Here is a 19119-nt window from a genome sequence, read left to right as displayed (position 1 = left end):
GAATTTGGGTGAACTTCACAAGGAATGGACTGAGGCTGGGGTCAAGGCATCAAGAGCCACCACACACAGACATGTCAAGGAATTTGGCTACAGTTGTCGTATTCCTCTTGTTAAGCCACTCCTGAACCACAGACAACGTCAGAGGCGTCTTACCTGGGCTAAGGAGAAGAAGAACTGGACTGTTGCCCAGTGTTCCAAAGTCCTCTTTTCAGATGAGAGCAAGTTTTGTATTTCATTTGGAAACCAAGGTCCTAGAGTCTGGAGGAAGGGTGGAGAAGCTCATAGCCCAAGTTGCTTGAAGTCCAGTGTTAAGTTTCCACAGTCTGTGATGATTTGGGGTGTAATGTCATCTGCTGGTGTTGGTCCATTGTGTTTTTTGAAAACCAAAGTCACTGCACCCGTTTACCAAGAAATTTTGGAGCACTTCATGCTACCTTCTGCTGACCAGCTTTTTAAAGATGCTGATTTCATTTTCCAGCAGGATTTGGCACCTGCCCACACTGCCAAAAGCACCAAAAGTTGGTTAAATGACCATGGTGTTGGTGTGCTTGACTGGCCAGCAAACTCACCAGACGTGAACCCCATAGAGAATCTGTGGGGTATTATCAAGAGGAAAATGAGAAACAAGAGACCAAAAAATGCAGATGAGCTGAAGGCCACTGTCAAAGAAACCTGGGCTTCCATACCACCTCAGCAGTGCCACAAACTGATCACCTCCATGCCACGCCGAATTGAGGCAGTAATTAAAGCAATAGGAGCCCCTACAAAGTATTGAGTACATATACAGTAAATGAACATACTTTCCAGAAGGCCAACAATTCACTAAAAATGTTTTTTTTATTGGTCTTATGATGTATTCTAATTTTTTGAGATAGTGAATTGGTGGGTTTTTGTTAAATGTGAGCCAAAATCATCACAATTAAAAGAACCAAAGACTTAAACTACTTCAGTCTGTGTGCATTGAATTTATTTAATACACGAGTTTCACAATTTGAGTTGAATTACTGAAATAAATGAACTTTTCCACGACATTCTAATTTATTGAGATGCACCTGTAATTGCAACAAAATTACAAGGCTACATGACTTCTGTGCTCATATTAAACTCTACCTAGACCAACTTAACACCTAATGTATTGAATTACATTTGTTAATTTAAAGGAATTTTAGGGATATATAAAAATGGTAAATGACTTCATTACAATATAATCTTCAGATCTACATATTTTTTTCAATAAATAAATTATAGCAAAAATGTAAAATTAATCACTTAGCAATAAAATAATTAAAAATGAATATATATATATATATATGTGTGTGTGTGTGTGTGTGTGTGTGTGTGTGTGTGTGTGTGTGTGTGTATGTGTGTATATATACACTGCCTTTCCTATAGAGGGAGCGGGAGCCGGGTGAACAATCCACATAAGACTTTAATGCCACACTTTTCAGTGTACATAAACATAAACGTGCTTTTCTGCACAATAAACAAACACATTCAACAACACTCAACAGCCGTGCTTTTCAGCTGTCACTGTGGCACAGTCACACACAGCTCTGTGCGTCTGTCTCTCCCGTCTGCTGTTGTCTTCTCTCCTTAAATACTCCTGCCGCTCCTCCCTGGAATGCGAGACAAACAGGTGGAAATCGTTTACCACTTATCTCTCCGGCCTAGTTCTGCCCTGACGACGCTCGGCCATGCCCTGCTTGCCACAGTATAGATAGACAGATAGTAGTAGTGTAACAGTTCAAATTTCTCACTGTTCGGTTTGTATCATGGTTTTAGGGTAACGGTTTCTGTACGGTTCGGTATTTGTTATGTTCAGAAAAAGAAATATTACCAAACCCAAAATAAATATATTCTATTTGGTAACAGACACTTCAAGAGATTTGCCCTCACTACAAATCACTATGGTTTTACAACAGTAACCATAGTTTAACCATGGTATTTGTAGTAAAATCATAGTAACCACAAAATTAACATAGTTACTGTCATGGTTACAATACTATAGTAAAATCAAGGTTACTATATGGAAATTACAGTATTACTATTGTAAAACAATGGTTAATTGTATCAAACCTATGATTTCTGCCAAGAAAACAATGATGACAGCAGTCATTGTTACTTCAGTCATGGCTACTACAATATTACTATAGTAAAACCATAGTTGCTATATGGCTACTACAGTATTACTGAATAAAACCATGGTTAATTTTCATTAGTGTCCTTAACTAACAAAAAAATAAATAAATAAATAAAATAAAAATTAAAAAAACACAAAAAAATGCTCTAATTACTAACTCAGCATTTAACTTAATACCTGCATTTATGCTATATGCATCAACATAATATGCATTTCATACTCAAATCAACATATATTCAATATTCAGAAGTTGTACATCACTATAGTATGAATAACCTTGCTGTAAAAATGTATGCTAGGAGGGATGTCATAATGCAACATGAGTGTTTTAATCATACGTGGAAATACAACATCTTCATCAACAGAGTAAGGGCAACACGACTTTGGCAATGAACACCCCGAGCACTTTAGTTTTTGTTTCATGTCTGTCTGAACTAGCAGTGAGTGCCTGTTTAAAGACGGAAGGGATTGTGTCTGTGTGCAGTTTCGGGCTAAAGTGCGGCTCTGTGCGCACCGCGCGCTATATATTCCCAGATGATATCAGCGTAAATAAATAATCAAACATCGATGTGTTACCAGTATATGGAACTCACGTCAAGCAATGTCTGCAAACAGTGCCTGTTTTGTAAATGTTTTTAGACCATCACTGTTTTGATTGACCACAAAAAGAAAAAGTTCCCAGACAGGAGACTTGAATGACGCAGGGGCTTCTATCTTGTGGCATGTTTTCTCAGCTTGTCATTTACAACTTCACACCAATGTGTGCAGAACTGCGAATCATCAACTGATTTAACATACTTACAGTTAATAGGACAACTTCTCCCTGTAGAAAGTTGACCCACGTGAAACACAGGCGAAATGTGTCCACCTACAGAGCCATACAGGTGCATTAGCGGAGGTTAGAACTGCGCATGTCTATTTGGCACTTTATTTTCTTTACCAAAGTGTATGATCCAGATGCATTATTAAACTAGAGATGAACCTCAGAGCAAATGATTACCAAACCGTGGGTGGTGAACCATGCGTTTTTTTTTTTTTTTTTTTTTTTACCGAGAACCGTTACACCCCTAATAGATAGATAGATAGATAGATTCACATTTATATTATATTATGTATACATTTATTTTAACAAATAGCATCAAACATATTTACATACGTAAAAGCTTTTCCTGTATAATACACTTCCATTATAAACAATTGGCATAATGTTAGCAGACATTTCAGGTGAATAAAGCTGCTAAATAATCACAGATTCAAAAATATTAACAGAACTTCAACTAGAAGGTAATAATGTTACTTAACCAATCTGATGAGGTTGTTGCATTTTCATCAGTGGACCCTCACAATGAAATGCATGCTGTTTTTTCTTCAGTCATTGGAATGGATCATAAGCAGAGAACATGAAACCTAAGTACTGTTGCTCACATGACGCATGTTTTAAAAATGCACCCTTAACATTTTTAAATGTTTTCACTGTAATGTTCTAATTGCAAAATAGACTTCAGAAGATGAAAGTTGAGTTAAGCTTTAATTTGACACCAAGTTTGTGAACATTGGAGTTTTTTATATAAAACAAAGCATTTCTTTATGGCCACATTCAAACGGCCCACCTGTTGGTCAGTGACAGTTAACAGGTTTAAAATGGGCGTGCTACAGAGGGTGCTACAGAGTCACCTACAGTCACAAAAATTGGTACTTATATAGTTCTCATCAAGCTGAACAACTTTCTGACAAAATTGCTGACAGATTTTGAAATATCGAATGTGTTACCATAGTGAGGCATGGCAAAAATAATGCCTAGTATATAATGCGTTTGCATAGTAATGGCAAAAAATGGGAAACAGCAGTGTCTCACATCTTCTGTGTGCAATGTGTGATTTAGATCAAAATTGAGATGTATGTTGGGGGCTAATCACATGGATTTGACTATTTTGGGTTATGGACATAGTGCCACCACCGGGCAGCAGGGAGTGTGGCTCTTACAAAATACTTATATTTACCCAAGTTGCTTCAAAATTGTTTAGAATAATGTCAAATGCCAAATGCATGTGTCCACCGAAAGCCAACGGGTGGAAATGGACCCATGGAGCTTGGGCCCGTCATTGCTGCTTGCAGCTATATTTATTATTATTATTACCTATTATTAATGTTGTCCTCCATACAAAAAATTATTTCCATTTACAGAAGCTTTCAAAAATTAAAACATTTCTCAGCAGAAAGAACTTGGAATTTCAGGGAAATAAAATACCTGCCTACTTTTCATCAGCTCTTCCCATCGGTCAACCACCAGTGAGCACAAATGAGACTTTACTGAGAAATAAAGTCAATGATCTATTCAATACTGATCTTTAGTTATACTGCTTTCAAATGTTCACATGCTTATTTGAGCGTGTGCTGTTAAACATCACATTTTATGAGCATCGTGCACATTCACTGTGAAGCGCACAGCGCCTGGAGATATATTTATATAATAAGTTGCAGCATTTTGCGCTTTAATAATCACACTGGGCCATATCTCTAGCATCTTACCCAGAGGGGTGAAATTATCATCCAAAACACAGAAAATGGAAAAGCTTTTACGTCAAAATAAAAGCTTGATGGGTGAAATTGAAGAAATTGCGACATAAGTATATTACTACTGTATAGTATAATGTAATATTTACTGTAATAATATAGGCTGAATTTTGAAAAAAATAAAACGGATTTCATAGGGTCCGACTTAAAACTTTAATTGCAATGTTTATTTGAGAAAAACTTGAAACATGCTATTGTTTTAATTTACTATTTACTTTGTTAAATAGGCTAAAGGAGTCTGTTCAATAGCATATTAACTATTAATATATTAATTACATTTCAAAATAAAATATTAAGTCAGTGGAGTTTCCTTGATTTGAAAGCAGTTAAATTATTTAGCCTCAGTTTTTCAGATCTCAGCAGCTTTTTCCAAACAGATATTGTCTGTGTGAATTTTTTTTTATTTGAAAAAGTTATGATTTAGTTTTCAAATAACCATGAACAAATGTGTTGCCCACGTCTAAAATTTCCTACACCTCCATGTAAAACAGTGAATTTTAGAATCTATAAAAGATTATATAAATGTAGTGCTTTGATTTACTGATAACCAGATCCTATGTTATAAAACTGACACTTAAGTGAATTTCTGCGACACTAGCACCACTGAATGGAACTGCTAAAATAAACAACGTTTTCCAAACAGCTTTATGAATACGCCCCTCATTTGCTGTTGGTCAAACAAACAGTGTCTAAACAGGTCACTCAAAAAAACAAAACAAAAAAAAACAGGAATTTTGATAGTGCCACAGAGACTAGTGGCACACTGATCAGGAAATTTGAGGCCAATACCGATCTCCGATTTTTTAACACCAAGATTGGCCGATACAGATTTTTTTTTTTTAAGTGCCCTTTGCCATACTTTTGCAAGTTATATTGTGCAGTTGTAAGTTTACGCCCCACACAGTAAAATTATGGTAACACTTTACAAAAAGGTTCCATTTGTTAACATTATTTAACAACATTACTGTAGTTAACATGAACTTAACGTTAGTTACAGCATATACTATTACATTTTTTAAATCAAAAGTTGTATTAGTTAACATGATATAGTTAATGCACTATGAACTAACATGAAATAACAATGAACAATTGTAATTTTATTAACTAACATTATAATTAATAAAGGCTGTAAAATATATTGTTCATTGTTTGTTTATGATACCTAATGCATGTTAATGAATGGAAACTTTTGATAAAGTTACCAAAATTACATTAATTGTGAATTGCTAACTGTAATGAACTGGCCATGGAGACGGTGTCAGGATCCATGTGCTGGAAGTTTATTAGAACACAAGCAAACAATCCAAATCGTCAGGCAAATAGAGATAGTCGTTATGCAGGCGGTATAATCCAAATAAACCAAAAAGACAGTCCAACAAGGCAAACAAAACAAAGGGGTATCCAAAAAGCAGAAAATCCAGGAATCAGGCAAAGGTCATAACAAAGAAAGAATCAGTAATTGCAATGGAAAAATGCTTGGTAAGGCAGGGTAAGCTGGCAATACTTTGCAACGTGACAGTGGAAACAGCATGGCATTTATATAGTTCAGACAGGAAGTAACCAATGAAGAAACGGTACGGAGTTAGTATTCGGGAGAGGGCTCCCTCTGGTGGTTGGTAGGAGGGGTAACAACCTCAGATGTTACAGAACCCCTCCTCTACGAACAACTCCTGGTGTTCTTCTGCTGGGACATCCCCTTGGTCGTGGTGCTGGACAATCAGGATGGGCATGATTTGGACTTGCTAACACCCCCTTTATTTTTCAGTCTTTCATCAATGAGACTTTCAGAGACTTACTGAATCATTGTGTGGTGGCTTACATTGACCACATCCTCATCTACTCACAAAACATGGAACAACATATCCAGCAGGTCAAGACAGTCTTGTCACATCTCCAGGAACATCAACTATTCGTCAAGGCAGAGAAATTTGAGTTCCATACCTCTCATACCACCTTCCTGGGTTCAGGTGGAGGCTCAGAATCCGTGGTTCCGGAGCCTGACGCTGGGTGGATGGGTTTCAGCAAGGACACATGGAAGGAAGGAGAGATACGGTAATTAGCAGGAAGCTCTAAATGGTAAGTAACTGGGTTTATTTGAAGGATAATTCTGAAAGGACCCACATACCTTGGACTGAGCTTCCTGCAGTGTAGCCGCAACTTGAGATTCCTTGTGGACAACCAGACCCTCTGTCCCGGCTGATAGTTGGGATGGGGACGCCTCCATCGGTCAGCCTGGAAACGTTGAGCTCTGACAGCTCGCTGTAACCGGACATGTGCACTGTCCCACACCCTCTCGCTTCGCCTAATCCAATCGTCCACCGCTGGCACTGTAGAAGGTTCTCCTGACCAAGGGAACATCGGGGGTTGGTAGCTCAACACGCATTGGATGGGGGTTAGACCCATGGAAGTATGGGTGAGGGAGTTCTGTGCATATTCGGCCCAGGGCAGGAAGTCGCTCCATCTCTCCTGTTCATGGCTACAATAGCTTCCAAGGTATCTGCCAATCTCTTGATTCAGACGTTCCACCTGTCCATTGGCCTGAGGGTGATAACCACAGGTGAGACTCACATTAATGTCCAACTGTTTGCAGAACGCCTGCCCAACTCGTGACGTGTACTGTGGACCTCGATCGGACACGATGTCCTCTAGTAATCCATAGACCCTAAAGACTTTCCATGGCAGTGGGTAAACCCTTGAGAGGGACAAGTCTACATGATTTGGAAAATCAGTCAATGATTACCAGAATGGTAGTGTATTCATGGGAGTTTGGCAGGTCTGTGACGAAGTCGATGGACAGGTGAGACCATGGTCTTTGAGGTATGGGCAGTGGTTGAAGCAACCCTGTTGGAAGTTCACTGGGGGTCTTGGATTGAGCACACACCTGGCAAGACTTCACATAATTAGTCACATCATGAATCACAGATGGCCACCAGAAGGAATTACGTACCAGAGTGATTGTTCTTTGGATGCCAGGGTGTCCTGTGCTCAAGGAAGTGTGGACCCAATGGATCGTCCTCTGACGTAGAGCTTGGGGTACGTAGTGCTTGGTTGGGGGGCAGTTAGGTGGTGATGGTTCATGCTGTTGTGCTCGTTGTATTTCTTCCATTATGTTCCAGCTAATTGGTGCTATGATGACAGATGGTGGTAGGATGGACCCAGGGTAAGGTTGGGGGTGAGGTGGATCGTGTCTGCGTGAAAGAGCATCTGCCTTGCTGTTCTTGCTGCCAGGGCGGTAAGTGACTGTGAAATTGAACCTGGTGAAAAAAAAAAGACCATCGGGCTTGGCGTGGATTCAATCTCTTGGCTGCCTTGATATATTCAAGATTCTTGTGGTCAGTGATAACTTGGAATGGGTGGACTGCCCCTTCTAACCAATGACGCCATCCTCAAGTGCCGCTTTCATGGCAAGTAACTCCTTATTCCCCACATCATAGTTACGTTCAGCTGAGTTCAACTTTCTGGAGAAGAAGGCACAAGGGTAAAGCTTGCCTGGTGTTCCGTGACGTTGTGACAGGACTGCTCCAATCCCACAATCTGAAGCGTCTACCTCAATGACGAAGGGAAGATTGGGGTCAGGATGTTTCAGTATTGGAGCAGTTGTGAAGCTTGACTTGAGAGAGATGAAGGCTTGGTATGCGGCATCGTTCCATGGCAACTTGCTTGGCTTTCCCTTGAGCAATGACGTGAGTGGTGCTGCAATGGTACTGTAGTTCCTAATGAAACGGCGATAGAAGTTGGCAAAGCCCAGGAACCACTGTAGTTCCTTGAGCTTAGTAGGTCGAGGCCATTCGGTGACAGCTGTTACCTTTTAGACATCCATCTCTACACCTTGATGGCTGATGTTGTAAACCAGGAAGGTGGTATGAGAGGTATGGAACTCACATTTCTCTGCCTTGACGAATAGTTGATGTTCCTGGAGACGTGACAAGACTGTCTTGACCTGCTGGATATGTTGTTCCATGTTTTGTGAGTAGATGAGGATGTCGTCAATGTAAGCCACCACACAATGATTCAGTAAGTCTTTGAAAGTCTCGTTGATGAAAGACTGAAAAATCAAGGGGGCGTTAGCAAGTCCATACGGCATGACTAAATATTCATAGTGCCCCCTGGTGGTGATGAATGCAGTCTTTCACTCATCCCCTTCTCGGATCCTGATGATGTTATAAGCACTCCTTAGATCCAGTTTGGTATAGAAACGGTACAGAGTTAGTATTCGGGAGAGGGCTCCCTCTGGTGGTTGGTAGGAGGGGTAACAACCTCGAATGTTACACTAACATTTATTTGTTTTGAAACAGTTATGAATTGTTCTGTTGTCAATATCAAAAGGTCATTGTGACATAATGGTAAGCAGTAAAAACTATGAGAGCATCACACACAGCAGAGATATGTATAAAAAAATAAAATAAATATATATATATATATCTCCATTACGTTTACATCACATATACTCATATTTGTATATGCATGTTAATTTGTTGTTTAATTCATTTTTATACCAGTTTGCAGTCTCTTTATCCTCTCTGTGCTCACAGTGCAGCGAGTCAGAATTACAACCATAATGACTCTAGAAAATGGGAACTTAATATTGCATACACGTTAAATTCTTACATATTTTTAAAAACAAACCTGCAGATTCATCTGAATAACAGCAGGTCTGAAAGTTTAAATTCGTAAATACTTAGAATTGGCAACAATTCACCCACCAGAGGCCACACTGTCATGCATCAAGGGCTGAAAAAGCTCTCATTCATTAAAGTAGTAGCATGTGGAGCGGGACGTGGTCATGTGTCTGTCACTGGGGAGAGAGGAAGAGGTAAGGGCCATCACCTGGTGGTTGTTAATACTAAACACCTGTGTCTTGTTTCAGTGACGACGGAGACGGGCTTAAAAGGCCACCAGAGCCACGGACCGGGGGAGAGAGTTGCGTGAAGCTGTAAAGCCACTTCTTTATCTGTGAAGCTGAAAAGCCTATTCTATGTGTGAAGCTGAAAAGCCACTTCTTTGTGAAGCTGAAAATGCTTGAATAAAAGCTGATTTACCTGGACTGCCACCCCGCTTCCCGCTTCCTTCTTGCGAGAACGTTTACACAGTGTATGTGTGATTCCCTGCCTGCTGCAAAAAAGATCGGCCCTGATTCTAGGCACGATCGCCGATCACAGACTTAAGACGAAGATCGGCCGATTTAGATTGGTGGCTGATCGATCGGTGCACCCCTAAATGAGACAAATGTTTACTATTTTTGAGAAAATAAACCTAGGTCAAACCCAAGCTAGGTTGAACCCAAGGTCGCTTTACATGAGAGCAAATACATGAAATACAGCAAACGGACAGATAACACATACACACACACACAAAAAAAAATCCCTAACAAGCAGACGAGAGATAACACTGAGTGAAGAGATGAGTTTTTAGATGTAATTTAAAGGAGGAGAAGGTTCTAAAATGTCTTTCCTTCAGCAAAAAAAAAAAAAAAAAAAAAACAGTTTTGGAGATTAAACCTGATTGGCAATCAGACATCTTGTGATGCAGGGCCCATCACCAGGCCAGGCTTAGACTTTCATGGCAGTTTCAGCTGTGTCACTCATTTGGCGCCCAGCCTTTCAATGGTTCCACTTTTAATTACAACATTTCCTGAACAATATCCTTTTGGACGCTGAAGCAGAAGTTCTGCTTCTTCATGTTTTGCCCAAGACACTGTAGGAAGCATCAAGGAACGTTGGGGCTGTTTGGAATATTCCTGATGTCACATAGCACAGAGTGTTAATTCCAGAGCAGATGGGGGGGCATTTTCTTATTGAGTATTTTGTCATATTTTCCGGTAAAATATCTATACATCACTAAAACAAGAAGAAATTACATTATAATGCACTCATAAAGTCTTATAATATGTTGCAACTTCTCATAAATAATTGTAACCACAATTATAATACATTATAATACTTACCTTTTCATAGTTATACCTTATAGGGTAATGCATAACAACATGACTACAACCAAATTATATCTGTAGAAGATACAATGCATTATATATATTTTTATTATATATAAGTAAAGTGACAAAAGCAATGTCTTCTTATTAACATCCATTAGATTACATATGTTTTAACTACCTTGTAGTTTTACAAGTGTTTTTCTTACCGTCTCAAAATTTACATCAAGAATCCTTTTGTTCCTTGTGTTCCTTTTGTATTCTGTGCATTTTTCTATACATTTCATGATATAAGCTTGACTTGTAATTTATTGTATATTACAAATGTATGTTATGACTGTAGTTAAGACATTGCTTTTGTAACTTAAAGCAGGTCAAGACCACTTATAATGGTATATGATCATGTCAATCCTTACAGCTGTTTACAATATGCTGCTTTTGTAGAAAGCACTTTTACAATACCTAATATACAGTATGCTTTAAATAACATTACAACTTTTGAGGATAAAATTTGATGTCTATTGGGTTATAATGCATTATACTCTTTTAGGTATAACTATGACTTGGTTAAGTATTATAATATATTATAAATGTAGTTACAATTATTTACGAGAAGTTATAACATATTATAAGATGTAGTATGAGACATTATGAATGCATTATGATGACTTTACAATGCATTATAAATATGGGCTTCAAAGAGAGTCAACAGTCAAAACTACCCAGTAAGAAAATAATTTTTGCAGTACATACAGTATATTTGATAGATTGTCCAGCACTAACATGTTCATTTTTTTTCAGCTTCTTTTGTCAACAGAGATCATGTTTTTGAAACCACCCCACCCCACCAAAACTCCATGTCAACAGAATGGCAGGCTATGATTCTCAGGGGTTTGATTACATGAGAACCAAAGCCCTTCCAGCATCCATAGAATGAAGGACCTCCCTGTGGGAGTCTGACCTCCCTCTCCACACATACTCTATGCCCCCATGAGCAGAAAGTGGGAAAAGCAGCATGCACAATAGCCACTGCTGCTGGTACCCTCTTTCTTTCTATTGGAACTTCCAGTAAACCTGTGGGTACTAATGGTGTCTTCTTGATAGACATTTGTTATTGTGAAGGCAATACTTACAAAAAAATAAATAAATAAATAAATAAAATAAAAATAAAAAAAAAAAGGAAAGAAAAAAATCCTTTGTGTGCAAATCCTCTAATTAGATGCAAAACAAAACGAGGAAAGTAAACAGAGCACTTTGAATCAGATCAGAGATGTGGTATGTCTAAATTCTTGTGTGTTTACATGCACAAGTATATTCCTATATTAATACGAATTTGGTAATATTTCAATTATGTACAGTATGTCATCTAAATGAAATAAGCAGATTGCCACTATTGCAGTTTCTAGAATTCCAAATAAGACAGCTGGCTTACTCTATGCCGGTTTTCATCTGAATTTCTAGTCTTGTAAAACACCTTATTTGTAATTTGTCCTATAATGGAAAATTCATTTAAATCTGTGCATGTCCAAACAAAAGTAATTCCAGTTGCTATGTGATACTGGCAGTTGTACAATGCCATGCATTAAAAGAAACACAAGATGTAGTCTCAGCCTCAGATGGCACACCCACGGACCACCCACAGTCCGTTCTCTAGTCATAGGTACACAAGACCACACAAGAGGTGACAAATATTACAAGAAATCAACATTAAACAATATATAGACAGTTGAAAGTACTATAACCCACATTTAGCAATTTATTGTGCTCTTGTGTGCTGTTGTCAAGGATATGAAAGAGAACTAATGTTAAAATTAGAATATAACACTCATATAATGATTAGCCTAATATTTCACATTTTTCATGCAAATTTGCTTGCAGTTCAGCGTAAGAAATTCTAAAAGAAAAGGCAGTTGAATTAAGCAAACCTCCCCTCGCCCTCCTTTATACTAAATGACAGACAAGGGAGACAAAGGCTTTTTGTTGACTTTTTAAGTATGATTGATAAGCAGGTGTCGAGAAGATGCTCTGGGCCAGAATAAAATTAGGCATCATGGGATTGATCACAGAATTGTCTTTTGCCATACTGCTAGTGGTTTTAGCTGACATAGGCAGCAACAGAAGAAAAATACAGTGTGAAAGAGAAGGGAAAAAACCCTTTAGTGATAGGAAACTTATCTGACAGGTTTGCTGAGGGTCACACACACCCTCTACATCAAGATTAACTGACAGGAATAAGGACTAGTTCTGGGTCAACGAGTTAAAGCATTGCCAACCTCCTGATGTTTAGAGAATCAGGCCCTTCTCTAGGCTAATACTTCACATTTCTAAAGCCTCTTGTTTTCTAATTAGGGCATCTACACACTAGAGAAATTGCTATTGTTTAAAGGATATGAATGTGTAAGCTCCGGTGCAAGGGTGTGGAAAGCGCCAGGTCAGATTGAAACCAAGCCGAAATACAGCAGATTGGAATTTCGAAAGTACAACTTCTCTGACATCAGTGTATGTCTACCTCGGAAATGCTCTGAACTTCTGGTTGCATGACAGAGTTACTTTCACACAAAAAACCTTTCATAAAGCATAAACTAGGGCTGCACGATTGCATCGAATTTATAGAAATATCGCAAACGTACATATCACGATATCCATTTCGCATGACTTGGACTTGACTTGGACTCCAGTCACAAATTCGATGACTTGCGACTCAACATAATCAAAGAAACTTGCGACTCGACTTGGACAACAATGACTAGCGACTTGACTAGGACTCTAGCCCTCTGACTTGGAAAGACTTGATACCTTCTACAACAAAATATCAGAATTGTACATTTAAAAATGTGCAGCAAATCAATGATTCATTTTACCCAATAAACAATTCATTTGATTTTCAAATATGCATTTCCACGCTCCACATACAACCAATCATACAACCAACCAATTAACTTCCCCAAGAGTAGGACCAAGTTTGAAGATCGCGCATTCAGGGACGACACAGCCAAAATGATACCAAAGGTAATTTCATTTGGATATAAAGAATACAATAGTTTTCTTTACGAAGGTGGTTCAAAAATTACAGACGCTTTATCAACAATGTCCGATTTTGTGAGGCATCTGAAAACCCACAGACTGAGGTATGTTGAGATTGTTAAAGAGACCATATTATGCTAATTTATAGGTTCATAATTTAATTTTGGGGGTCTACTAGAATAGATTGACATGCTTTAATGTTCAAAAAACACATTATTTTTCTCATACTGTACATTTCTTTTCCCCACTCTTCATACTCTGGCCGAAATGCTCTGATTTACCTCCTGTCTCTTTAAAGCCCCCCTTTCCGAAAAGCCCAGTCTGCTGATTGGTCAGCTGGCCTAGTCTGTTGTGACTGGTCAACCGCATAGAGCGTGTCGGAAATATAACGCCCCTTACCATAACCGAGTTTCAGCTCCCGAGTCTTCCTGAGCAGCTGTAAACACTATTGTAACATGGTAACAGTGGCGTTGGTTTTTGCCATACCAGCTCTAGCCCAAGTCCGATAATGAATGAAATAATGAAAGTTTGGAAGAACAAGCTGATCGATCCGAACCACCTTCGCAAGCACGACTTGAGCATTACGTTTCACAGTGGTAAGTTTTAATTTTGTAGCTTTCTTACAAGAACATTGTTGATTATTGTGAACCTAACAAGGCTTCAAGTAAAAGACACATAGTGCATCTTGCTGGAATGGGTGTAGTCGAACTTTTTTCATCAGAGATATGAACGGCGAACAGAGGCTTACTCCCGGTTGGACATTACCGGGTGTATTAGAGAGTTAGTGAGCAAGTTAGCCGTGGACTACCAAGGATAGCGGCAGTAACATTACAGCTTGTAATTATATAATTATATAAGACTATTGAGATCGACCATTTTGTTACACAGTTTTAGATAAAAGCCGGCCCACAGCTGAATAGTAAATCCTTACCAAAACAATAACATTACATAGCAAGTTTGCCGAGCACTTGTGGATTGCAGACATAAAATGACCATTTGTAAAAATAAACCCAACACTTGATCACTATTCATGATAGTAAGAATGACAAACAATCTGCATAATTCTACACAATTGTAGGTAAAAGTGGGCCCGCAGCTGATTAGCAAAACTATTTCTACACAATAACATTAGCTAGCATGTTAGCAGAGGCCTATAGCTGTGCACTGGGTGTATACCGTAGCTACAACACAAAACTCTGCATTTGAACTCTCAGTAGCAGATAAATCCACAAATAATCAAACATACTTACAGGTTGTGATGCTGAAGCGCCAGACTGTCCCAACAAAGTGGGAACTGCACCATCTTTCAGGAGTAACCGACTTGAAAACCCAGCATTGGTTGTGCTGCTGAGGAATAGTGGTAAAAATAAATTTTAATGTTGATACTTTAGGGAAGAAATGGCTAAACTACAAACAGCCTGTTTCTTGTAGTTCTTGAGTATAATGATAGCATAGGAATATGTTTAGGTTATATTTGGTAATATAGAGAGTGACGTATATTTGTTTGTGACATGCACAGCTAATATGGTGAATATGGAAATGAGAGTCAGCAGATGTAGAGATGAAGCTGTGAGGGCCTTCATGTTGTTTAAAGCTGTTCTCACTTCTAAACTCAGCAAAAAAAGAAACGTCCTCTCACTTGCAACTGCTTTTATTTTCGGCAAACTTAACATGTGTAAATATTTGTATGAACATAAAAAGATTCAACAACTAAGACATAAACTGAACAAGTTTCACAGACATGTGACTAACAAAAGTAACAGTCAGTATCTGGTGTGGCCACCAGCTGCATTAAGTACTGCAGTGCATCTCCACCTCATGGACTGCACCAGATTTGCCAGTTCTTGCTGTGAGATGTTACCCCACTCTTCCACCAAGGCACTCGCAAGTTCCAGGATATTTCTGGAGGGAATGGCCCTGGCCCTCACCCTCCGATCCAACTGGTCCCAGACATGCTCAGTGGTATTGAGATCCGGGCTCTTCGCTGGCCATGGCAGAACACTGACATTCCTGTCTTGCAGGAAATCACGCACAGAACGAGCAATATGGCTGGTGGCATTGTCATGCTGGAGGGTCATGTCAAGATGAGCCTGCAGGAAGGGTACCACATGAGGGAGGATGATGTCTTCCCTGTAACGCACAGCATTGAGACAATAAGCTCAGTCCGATGATGCTGTGACACACCGCCCCAGACCATGATGGACCCTCCAGTTTACAGGTCTCGGTGTAACGTTCATTCCTTCGACGATAAACATGAGTCTGACCATCACCCCTGGTGAAACAAAACCGCAACTCGTCAGTGAAGAGCACTTTTTGCCAGTCCTGTCTGGTCCAGCAAAGGTGGGTTTGTGCCCATAGGCGACATTGTTGCCGGCGATGTCTGGTAAGGACCTGCCTACAAGCCCTCAGTCCAGCCTCTCTCAGCCTATTGCGGACAGTCTGAGCACTGATGGAGGGATTGTGCATTCCTGGTGTAACTCGGGCAATTGTTGTTGCCATCCTGTACCTGTCCCGCAGGTGTGATATTCGAATGTACCGATCCTGTGCAGGTGTTGTTACATGTGGTCTGCCACTGCGAGGAGGATCAGCTGTCCTTCCTGTCTCCCTGTAGCACTGTCTAAGACATCTCACAGTACGGACATTGCAATTTATTGCCCTGGCCACATCTACAGTCCTCATGCCTCCATGCAGCATGCCTAAGGCACATTCACGCAGATGAGCAGGGACCCTTGGCATCTTTCTTTTGGTGCTTTTCAGAGTCAGTAGAAAGGTCTCTTTAGTGTCCTAAGTTTTTATAACTGTGACCTTAATTGCCTACCATCTGTAAGCTGATAGTTTCTTAACCACCGTTCCACAGGTGCATGTTCATTAATTGAAAACATTGTTTAAACCCTTTACAATAAAGATTTGTAAAGTTATTTGGATTTTTACAAAATTATCTTTAAAATACAGTGTCCTGAAAAAGGGACGTTTCTTTCTTTGCTGAGTTTAGATGCCGCGAGCGGATTTTTTTGCAAATTCCATTAGAGAGAGAGAGAGAGTGCTCGACTCACCAATTTATCACACCGTTTGGGAGGTATTTCTTCCATAGGCTTCCCTTCAGTATTTCCAGCATGCCTGAAATATTTCAGAGAGAAATGAACAACCTCTTAAGAGATCATGAAGGCACAGCAGCGTACATGGATGACATAATCGTCTATGCAGAAACACAAGAGATTTATGATCGTCGCTTACAGAGAATCCTGAAAATCCTTTCCAATGCTGGACTGAAGCTCAATGATGACAAATGTCTGTTGAGACAAACACAGATACAGTTTCTGAGTCACATCATTGATGCTCATGGTGTAAGGCCAGATGTGGGAAAAGTTGAGGCTATAATGAATATCCAACCACAGAACGTGACGGAAGTGAAAAGGATATTAGGAATGGTCCATTATCTAGGACAATATTTACCTGGATTCGCAGATATATCCCGCCCACTCAATGATCTTCTGAAAGCTGATACAGTTTGGACTTGGAGTCATGCACAGGAACAAGCGCTAGCAAGAGTTAAGCAACTCGTATCTGAAGCACCAATTCTTTCCTTCTTCGATGTGAATAAACCAACCACCGTAAGTGTGGATGCTAGCAGCTATGGACTAGGAGTTCTCTTTCAGCAGCAGGATGGATGTTTGAGACCTATAGCTTACCTTAACCGATACTGAAACAAGATATGCACATATCGAAAAGGAATGTCTCAGTGTGGTTTGGGCATGTGAAAGGTTTTCCAAATACCTGTACGGTCGACAATTTTGTAATTCACACGGATCACAAGCCGTTGATTCCACTCATCAATAGCAAGGAGATTAACATGGATCCTTTAAGATGCCAGCGGCTCTTGATCCGACTGCTGAGATTCAATGCTAATGCTGAGTATGTACCAGGAAAATTGTTGGTTGTTGCTTATACTCTTTCTAGACACCCATCTTCAACACCGCAACTGGATTCCATGGGATTTATTGATGACATCACAGCTCTGTAGGAGTCCACAAGAGCGGCTTGGCCAATGTCAGGCTCACGGCTGAACGAGGTAATAAAAAGCACAAAGACTGACACTGAGTTGAAGGTGGTAATGAAGTATGTTACACAGGGATGGCCAAAGTATTCTTCACAAGTACCAGAGCACATTAAGCCTTACTTTGCTGTGAAGGATATGTTATCTGTGTGTCATAATCTTCTGATTTACAGTGACAGGATCATTATTGCAAGCATCATGAGAGCCGAGGTCAAGAAAAAAAACTTCATGGTAGTCACATAGGAATCGTCAAGTGCAGAGAACGTGCTAAATAGAGTGTTTGGTGGCCTTGGATTAGCAAAGAAATCCAGATATACACAGAAAACTGCACATACTGTCAAACAAATAAGCCAGCACAACAACGAGAACTTCTGATAACTACTCCGTTACCAGATGCACCATGGATGAGAACTGCAGCTGATATTTGTGAGATTGACAAAAGAAACTACCTCGTATTGGTCAATTAATTTTCTAGATTCATTGACATTGCTTTTCTTCCAGACATGTCAGGAAAGACAGTGACATTGAAATTAAGCAACATGTTTGCCAGATGGGGTTGTTCTGATACCCTTGTTACTGACAATGGTCCACAGTTTGTTGGTCAACAGTTCCAAGATTCTGCAAAGCGTACGGGTTTCATCACATCACCACGAGCCCGTATTTTCCACAGTCAAATGGAGAGGCCGAAAGAGCAGTGAGAACCGCAAAGCACATTCTCAGGCAGGAAGATCCTTTTCTAGCTTTACTTGCCTACAGAGCTACACCTATTCAAGCAACAGGATACAGCCCTACACAGTTGATGCTAGGATGTCAGTTGAGAACACCGGTTCCTGTTCTGGAGAGGAAACTGATGCCTGAGTGGCCTGATTTCTCAAAAGTGAGAGCGACAGACAATATAGCGAAATCCAACTATAAGCTATATTATGACAGACGTCATGCTTGTAGACCATTGCCTAAGCTCAAACCTGGAGATCCCATTACAGTCAAAACAGACAGCAAAAAAAGATGGAACAAGACTGCTACAGTTGTTCATAAACACACTTCTCCAAGATCATACATAATTTGCAAAGAAAATGGAAACCTATGGAGAAACAGAAAACATTTACGTTTCTTCAACTCACTTTCACACCAATGTGAGTCAGAGGAGGAAAGGAGTGTGAATGAAGAACAGACAAGTTGAACAGCAACAAACTGCTCAGATTCAAAACAAAGGGCAAGATGTTCCAGAATAATTAAAAATGTCATCACATCCAGAGGAAGAGTTGTTAAACAGCCTGGATACTTGAAAGATTTCATAGTTAGTACATAGATTGCTACATGGGGCAGAATAATCCTCAGCATCTATGTGGGTGACTGGTAGTCTACCTGGAATCCCTAGATACTTGTTTGTGGTTCTAA

General features: G+C 39.6%; 1 long non-coding RNA gene and 1 pseudogene across 1 annotated transcript; both read right to left on the bottom strand.

Moving 5' to 3' along the window:
- Window positions 1-19119, bottom strand: part of LOC127454700 (SR-related and CTD-associated factor 8-like) — a 158114-nt pseudogene that overhangs the window by 113661 nt on the left and 25334 nt on the right.
- LOC127454928 (uncharacterized) lies at window positions 14800-16956 on the bottom strand. Its single transcript, XR_007899614.1, has 3 exons — window positions 16902-16956; window positions 16721-16784; window positions 14800-15014 (listed from the first exon to the last, which is right to left on the bottom strand). It is a non-coding gene; the product is annotated as an uncharacterized LOC127454928 (long non-coding RNA).

Source organism: Myxocyprinus asiaticus, chromosome 17 (genome assembly GCF_019703515.2).
Source record: "Myxocyprinus asiaticus isolate MX2 ecotype Aquarium Trade chromosome 17, UBuf_Myxa_2, whole genome shotgun sequence".
Taxonomy (NCBI): Eukaryota; Metazoa; Chordata; class Actinopteri; order Cypriniformes; family Catostomidae; genus Myxocyprinus; species Myxocyprinus asiaticus.
The sequence above is the reverse complement of the archived record's forward strand: the minus strand, read 5'-3'. Positions and strand labels throughout refer to the sequence as shown.